The sequence below is a fragment of the Apteryx rowi genome, unplaced genomic scaffold, assembly GCF_003343035.1.
Source record: "Apteryx rowi isolate R43461 unplaced genomic scaffold, aptRow1 scaffold_333, whole genome shotgun sequence".
In the NCBI taxonomy this organism is placed as follows: domain Eukaryota; kingdom Metazoa; phylum Chordata; class Aves; order Apterygiformes; family Apterygidae; genus Apteryx; species Apteryx rowi.
This window is the reverse complement of record NW_020449786.1, coordinates 912,162-921,409: the sequence shown is the minus strand read 5'-3', so window position 1 is coordinate 921,409 and position 9,248 is coordinate 912,162.

The following is a 9,248-nucleotide window of genomic DNA, read 5'->3' as shown; positions in this document are numbered from 1 at the left end:
TTTGAATATAGCTCTTTTCTTAAACTCTTAAGCCTCCTCCCCACACACACACATGTGGAAATCAGTGTACTCCTGTCACAGAAAACCAAAACCTGCGCAGGGGGTGTCGTTCCGCCTGCCTCTGGAGCTGGGAGTGTGACAGTGCTGGCTGTATTAGTGTGACACGCTCCCACGGAGATGGAGGCGACATCAGCCACCCTGACGTGGCTCAGCCTGTGCTGGCTYGGGCACCGCTGCTGTTCACTGCTTTGGGCCGTGTAGCTGTACCCTCAGCCTCCTCAATCCCATAGCCTGGCACTGCAGCCATTGCCTTTCAGCCCGCATCCCTTCAATGCAGGCACACGGACTGACGAATTCCAAAAGTGAGTCAGGCAGCATCTTTGAAATGTCTGGAATGACTTCCAGACTCCAAATCTACCTCCCCTGGGACGGGGTAAGCCATCCCAATGTTTAAAACCTTAGATGGTCTCAGAAATTTCACCTTGTTGGGCCTTTGGATGGGGATTCATAGATGTGCCATGCAGAGTCTCAGGCTTGCCGCCTCTCCCTCCCCAGACCAAAGCATAACAGATCTTCAGCTTTCAGCCACAAAATAACATACCTACTGGCAAGAACAGATGCATAATATGTGCATGCAAAGTGAGTACTCGGCAAAATGACACTAGGTATGTGCTAGTAAGACTATAGGAAGTACCCATATAATATATAAAAGGCACTTAATGTGTTCAAGTAGTCATAAATTTCACGTCACTTGGGAATCCTATAGTTAACACATCTAGACACAGGAATTAACACACAGGATTGAATGATCTAATTTAGTACCTGTTGCCGACCTTGTACTTCAGAGGAAAGTGCAGAAAATTATGTAGTGAGCAAATACGAGATAAGCAGATCTTAAATTTTATCTTAATGTAACAGTTATAAGTTATCTCACTAATACTCTCTTTTTCCTGCAAATTTCATTTCTGTCTTCAAACCTTCCTAAGTTTTTGGCTTCAACAATGCAGTGCTGACATGGGTATCACAAACTAATCATGTTTTATGTGAAAAGTGTTTTTGTCTCGTTTGAATTTGCCAACTTGTAATTGCATTAAATGGCTTTCTAAGCTTAAAATTTGATACAAGGATGAAGGTACTACCTGATCCAAATTCTCAATATTAGTTGTGATTTTTTTATACTTCTAGCTCTCCTTTGCCATTTGTCTCTGAGAATTTTTCCAGAACAGATTTGAAGGAACAAATCCTGTTTGCTTTTTGTAGCAAGTTTTTTCTTTTTTCAGATCCTTCTTTGGGTGTTTTCCATGCATTTTCACTGAACCTTTTGAAATTTGATAAGCAATGACTGATATATTTTCATCAGAATTCTGTATCGTTTTCCTTCCCATTAGTGATTTTGGATACATAAATTCTCTATAATGATGTCCAGGTTTGTCCTGAGTTGATTTAGTTAGTTAAGAATGTATTAGCGAGGATTAAGTAGCCCGGTGTTTTTGTTCTAATACTATTTTCTTTTATAAACATACAATTTCTTTTGCTATCACATTACCCAGTCACCCACTGATTAGAGATTTCTGAAGTTCCTCATAATCCTTTCTGGATTTGAATAAACTAAACATTTTGTGCCATTTCCCAGTTTTGCCTTCTCACTGTTTATCTGTGTTTCCACACAGATCTGTGTTTCACTAATATATTAAGCACCAAACTTATTACAGAATTTTCATAAAAGCACAACTGATTTCTTTTTTTCGTAATAAAGAATGCTTGCCCTGTGTTTCTGTCTCCCATGTTTTGATTCATGGGCATATTTTGTTCCTTAATCTGTAACTACTTCATACCCTTGGTAGTTCCTGTGTGACAATTTTTCAGCAGCCTTTTCAAAATGTGTGTTAGGTTAATAATTTTATCTTTTATTCTTTCATGTAATTACATGTTTCAGGAATTGCAATGGGAATTGCAATGTTGAAACATCATTTCCTCTTCATAAGTTTTTTACTGTTCTTTTTCTATGCATGATTTCTGTCAGTTTACCATGAATATATTTGTGGTTTACTAGTCTGTAGTTTCTGAATCACTATTAGATCCTTTCTTTAAATTTGATAAAATGTCAGCTTTTTTCAAAGCATTTAGTACAGTATCTGTGTTTAATTAGAAATACTATACTTTTATAGCGGCAAAATTACCTCGTCATCAAATTCTTTTGGAGCTCAATGTCTTCATCTAATATTTCAACCTTGCCTAGCACCATCTGGCCCAAAAAATCTCAAAATGATTCATGAGAAAAATTTTGTCTACATGTAGAAATTTAATCAATGGAGCTAAATTGGCTTATACATTAATTGCATTATCTAAATCAGTACAACTTTTTAAGTCAGATTATGACTGACATCAATTTAGCTCAACTTGGCTGTTACTCAAATATCATCTGACATCAAACTTCTTAATAAATTCTAAGATAGGTGGATCAAGATCCTTTGTATTGTAGATGAGCCCCTTGTTATGTGTCATATTCATTCCCAACTTACACAGGGTGTTCTCCTCCTTTATTCACTGTAGTTCCAAACCATAAACATTGTCATACTGTTGCTACAAAAATGAACAGTTTTCCTGGCCACCTTCATTATTGATATTATCAATGTATATTTATATTACAGGTTTCCTGTTRAACAAATAGATATTCAATATATTATCAGCCTGAATGGGTTTTATTTCCAATTTATTTCCAGGAATAACAAGTGAATCTATGAAAACTATTTTCTCATGCAGTGTTCTATAACAATTCTGTTTTACAAAATGTACCTAACCAATATGGGAACATTCCTATGAAATGGAAAACTGGCACGCTCTGAAAATAATATTGTAATTTATCAGCTCCATTATCACAAGGGAAGGTCATGAAACCTGATGAAACTACGAAACGCTGCAAAAATTGCTTAGTACAAACCCTGCAGAATCAGCCCTTCAGAATTGTTAATTGCCAGATGATAATTTTATATCCCGAGGAAAGAGAAATTGTAAAACGTTAACAACTGAAAGTCTTCTTGTCCTTATGGTCTGTGTTCACTTAATGTTTGCACCACACTTTGCAAGAACAAAGTGTTGAGACAACAGACATATATAGTACTTGCTTACTATTTTAGGTTTGTGATATGTAGTAATCAGTGAGGTATTCAAGGGTAAATGCAAGTAAACAGTATTTAGCTATGTCTAAATTGAGCAACATAGTGTTTCGTCACTTTTCGTGCATTCAGCCAGGTATGTATATCCATTATTTTATTTACTACTGTAGGTATGAGATAGAAGGTGCTTTCAAAAGACCCAGCAGTGTAGTATGGATTGCATAAGTCTTGCGGGAAGAACTCGAAGATGTCTTTGTGTTTGGTACATCTGAAGCAGTCAGTTGGAGTTTTGCATTGTTACTGCAAGAAAAATGGTTCATACTAAGTCTGCACAGTTTAGTAGTCAGTGAAGGCAAACAGGTATAAACACAGGTTGAAGTGGAAGTTTAGTATTCCTAATATAAAAATATAAAAAATTCTGGTGTGAACTTTTAGCAGTCTTGGTATGACAAAAATCTATTATCTAATATCTGAAAAGCGCTGGTATACTTATTTTATGGTCTGAAAAGCATCAGTTTGAGATGCCATTGTGTATTGTGCTATTTAATCCCTTTTAGAAGCAAAAGTATAATCCAAACTGCAGTGTCGAAGGACATATACATTAAAGTGAGATGAATATCCTTTTTCTCTGAGATTGGTTTATCGAAATTCAATGTGCTTATTGCCATAATAAATTAAATGAACTCTGTGCAATAATTATTTTCTTTATGGGATATTTTGGACTATACCACTGTTTAACTTTCCTGACATTTAGTTGCCCTGCTAGGCTTGAATTGATTGATGTACAGACCAGTTCCACAGCCTGGTATTTGTGCAGTGGACATCTCTGCACCCCATGTAGACTGACTGCATCAAGAAATAAACTCCACTCTAATGTTCTAATTATACAAATGTACATATAAAATGCCTTAAGCATAAAAATAATACCATTAATTTCAATGGTACTGTTCATATGAGTAAAATAAACACAAAATCACACATGAAAATTAACTGTTACCTTGCATAAGTAAAATATTCTTACATTCCTTTCCCTGTAATATGCAATAAACAAAATGAATTTTCTTAAATAAAGAAACTTTGCTACTTTGCTAATACATGAAAGTATTACCATACTATGTTTGGAAAAATCATACTTTTTTTTTTACTGAGCTTACAAGACAAACAAATAATATTAAAAATACTTTCTGTGAGTACTACAGTCTCTGTAGAGGAGACTGCTTCCACTACTAGTTTCAGAGTGCACCCAGTCTTTGCTTGCTGTTTAGTTGTACTTCAAGTACTTGAGTTCAGAGGGGCTCTTTATCAGGGGAGCGGTGTTCCAATCTAACTCCCATTATGGTCAGTCGAAACATTCCCAGTTTCTTTCATAGAAAAGTGGTGGAGGAGGAAAAGATTAATCTTAACCTCATCATTGGTTGAAATCTAGTCTGAATCATCAGCAAAGAAAAGTGACGGTATTGGGTTTAGCCACATTGAGAACAGGTGTTGGTGCAAAAAAAAGCACCAGGACAAGTGGTTGCCCATGGCAGTGTCAGTAAACTGGCGCAGCCCGCGCTGGGCCAGCATTCCTAGGGATTCCCCCCAGGAAGGCCCGGGCACCCAGGGTCCCAGCATCTGGCAGCTCACAGTTTGTGCTTCTTAAAGGTATATTACAATACACTGCTAAAGCTTAATAAAGCAAATAGAATAGCCATATTTTTGTGTTTGACTCTGGTGAACTTGTTATCCAGAATGACTTAACAAAATTGCAATGCGAACATATGACATTTTACTTTATGTGAGCCGTTTTGCAAGTACTGCTTTGAAAATGGAAAAATTGAGGACAATATAAACCCTAGAAACAGGTTTCTGGCATCTATACTTGCAAATAATAATTAGCAATGTGCTTGTTGTAATTTTTTAATGTAGTCAGAGCAAACTGAATTGTTTTACAAAGTTTATTACTTGAATACTTGCCTAGTTCTAAAGTTACATGGATTTGAGGAACTCCAGCTATATGCCTCATATAATCCCACTTGCATACTTCATAAATAATAAGACCAAAAAGCAAAATTAAGATAATCTTAGCCTGACTTCTTGTGTAACGCAGGTCACCAGACTTACTGAATTGATATATTTAATATATTCTCTTATATAATGAAATAAGTAAGAATACCGGAAGTAAGCCATGCAACTTGGGTACTTGCAAAATATTAGGACATTTAACTTAGTTGTATCAAAACAGAAGTAGACCTTAAAGAGATAAAACATTCGGAGATATGCCCTCTAGTAGAGTGTAGTTCAGTGCTTTAAACATCTACACATTCCCTGTGATTGGGAGAAAATTTGCCTTAGCCATATCATTGTATTACTATGCATTAAAGAATCCTGTATGCCTTCCAAAACATCTTGTACTGGCCCTGTCAAAGACAAGAACTGTGATTAAATGGACTGCTGGCACTTCCTCCATTCTGAACCTTCCTCTTTTGCTTTGATTTTCTTTTCTGCCTAGCTTCTAGTTCTAAAATCAATGTACACAGTGGACTACAATGAAAATGCAGTTAAAATAGAGATCAGTGAGATGGATCCCTGAGAAAGCTGTTGGTCTTCATGTCTGCCTCCTTGATAGCAGTGTATGGGCACGGCTTTTGAGTTATACACCTAATCTTTGCAGTGCAGCAGCTAGCAAACTCAGACTGCTAATATGCACTAAAATAAATGGGGATGCCAAGTATATGTTCCTCCAATGAACTGGAACTCCAGTAGACCTTCCCTCCATGGACATAATGTTTTTGTCTTCCTCTAAAAAATATGCTTGTCTAATGCAGATGTGAGTCAACTGAGCCATTTTAAACAATAGACTTAAAACTTCCCTAACAGACAGTAATTTATAAGTTACTGTTTCCAAGTACCCTTTCCCACCAGAATATTATAGGGAAGTGATTTGTTGTATTTTACCAGAGTCAAGAACTACTCTTATGACTAAACTGTTGTCATAATTAAAAAAAAGGGAATGGATAAATTATATAAACAAACAACCCCTCCCCCCAGCTATTTATACATCAAAATGCTACATGGTTTGGTAGAGTAAAAATAAAAAATAAAGTTAAAAAAAAAGATCACTGAAGGTATCTTCGTGTGTAGTTTCCCAATTGCTTCATCAATATTAGATGAATATTCAGTGGACTTAAAGAAATATGTTGTTGGTTTTGATAAACTTCTCAGAGGACAGGTGTTCATCTTCAAAAAATATTCTGTTAGCACATGTTGTCAGTCTTGCCCAAAAAAAAAGAAGAAACTGGACTTCTTTGCTGCTTCTGATTTTAGACTGTTGTCAGTGACACTGACTAGCAGTGTCCTTTCACCTTCACTGTTGTTAAATTAGACAATTCATGTAGTATATATACTTACACTGTATTTAGAGTGGTCCTTTTTAAAACCATTCTAATTCTGCATGAGTTAATAAATAAACTGTGACATATCCCCTAAAAGCACTCTACAGTAACTTCAAAACTATTGGAAATACTGAGAAAAAATTACTTTGCTACCTTTTTATTTTTACATAAAAATGTAACTCTTTCAAATATCCTTTGTATCATAGCATTCCCTACAGAAATATCTTTACATACAAAACCCAGTTTTTAAGCTGTATTTTCTAATATTGCTACTACTGTCAGCATATGTGAGATATAGACTGCGATGTGACTTGAATACACATCGGGGCAAATTATTTGATAGTGACTCATATTGAAATCAAATTTAGAAGTATGTCATGTCTTTAAAATCCAGGAAGCGAGTAAGTTGCACTGGCAGTTAACTGAATATATGCCTTTATCACATAGCAGTATCTGAACAACAGTACTATATAAAAGATGAAATGTGCCAAAAAAAGATCCATCTGGATCTGATCTGGGACTGTTTTATTTAGAGAAAAGTAAGATATATATTTTTAAAGTACTTTAAACTTGCTGTTTGGAGACAGGTCCTAAGTCAGAAAACATTTACCAAAGGTGGAATTCATGTAACGTTATTTTAGCTCTTTTCAAGTTGGGCAGATAAGCTCCTCTATGAAATCAATAGAGACAGACCTTTGCAGAGGGCATCTTCAGATACATGTCTGAAATAGGATAGATGAATCATCCCCTGGAGATGCCTGTTTTTGTTGACCTACTCCAGTGAAGCCAATGTACTATCCCCAGGCAAGTGTTCCCACCTCTTCCCTTGCCCGGGATCTAGATGTAAGGTGAGTCAGATCAGTGAGATGATCCAGTAGGGAACTTTTCTGCAGTGAAGGAGTTTTCTGTTGAATCAGCTGATTATGCAGCCACAAATGAATTGGATCAAATTCCAAATCTAATACGAGAAATGTGGTGGCAGCACTTAATTTGTGGGCACAGGGAGAGCAGTACTGCTATATTCTGTATCAGCTGCAGTTACACTGAATTAGATGCAATTTGAGACTGTACCCTTAGACTAGATTCCTTACTTTTAGATAGCTAAATCAGGTAGCGTGAGTCCCATTTCAAATACAGTAGGAAATAATAAAAACATTTTGAACTACATTCAATAAAGGAAGCTTGACACACCTTTTTTAATAGCATGATAATTATACTACTCACACATGAAGCGGAAAAGCTGGTTTCAATAGCCTTCTCTGTCTGAGAGGGCGAGACCCAAACTTCATGGAAGAGTGCTTGAACCATGACCCGTTGCTGTACTATGACAGAATGCGAGAGCCATGGCCAGGGGAAAAAGGAAGATACAACATATTGCAGAGTACTCAAGGGAATCTTGTACTTTACGTCAGGGAAGTACAGAACGTGTTCAAGAGAAAAAAAATGTTACAGAAACAAATCGTGGGCCAAGACTAAAGAGCCTTAAGATGCTCTCTATGTACTGACTGCCCTTCTAATGCTGAATAACCTTGAATAGGTAGCTTGCCTGGGAGGTACAGCAGGGCTGGGATTCCTTCTGGCTGAAGAGGGTCTAAAGCCCAAGTTCCTTGCATCTCACGTTTGTTCTTGCTACAGGATTACTATATAAAAGCTGTGCCTGTTTTAGAAAGATTGTTACAATCTCATTTTGAAACCCATCAGAGGGAAGTGATGAAAAAGAACAGGATAAAATAAGCACTGAGAACTTCCACCACGTGTCTTTCATGAACATAATGGGGGATGATGAACCAGGGGGAAAGTAAAGCGTCCTCTGGGCATATCTTGCAAAGGTCTTTGAACTGAGGCAGAATCCAAAAAGGGGGAACACCAAATTCCTTAAAGATAGTCACTCCTAAGCAGCAGATTGATGCTGAGCTGGATCAGCTGCTGAAAACAGTTGTTGTGGATAGGGAAAGAAGCAGAACTCTAGGTCCTGGAAACTTGTTAAGTAAGAAAAGGAAGTGCCTAATGACTGGAGCTCCCTGTGGAAAGAGGCTTGGTATGTATTTTTCATTCAATGTGTCAAAAGTCTGCCTAATGCATGCAATTACATTCATTACTGAGCATGGTTATTGCTATTGATTTCATCTATGGTTTCTGCACTGTGGACACTAGTGGTGTTTCTTTCAATCCGTGTTTGCACGTTTCTGTGAGATGCCGATATTGCTCTTTCAGATGTCCCCTCTTTCTGACTCTTCCCTCACACGCTAGCCCAACTTTTTGCTTAATTTTCTACCCAGCTAGTCCAGAGTAATTAAACAGTACTAAAAGCCCTTAAGAATAATGACTGATTTTTTTGCGGCAGGAACAGGCAGAATGTGTCATATTCTGTGAGTCATGTTCTACTCACGTGATAAACTCTGTGGAAGCCGGGGAGGATATGTGTACGAAGTGAAGGAGCAAGACTGTGCAAAGGCCAAGGGGTACTAAAGCTCGATAAACAACTGCTAGTTCCTAATCTCAGCAGGATCTAACCTTTGATAACTGTCCCATGCCATGTTGTGAAATACCCTATCATAGCCACCACCTTGCAACTCTGTAACGTGCCACTTCTCTCACAAGCGCGATGACACCAGCAATGAAAACATCGGTTCAGCCCGACGCACGGGCAAACTGACATTTTCCTACAGAGACGAGGCTTGCCGGGGCACGAAGCCGGCTCACCTACTCGCTCGGAGGCATGACAGAGCTCAGGACACGATAAAAGTCCCGTCTCACT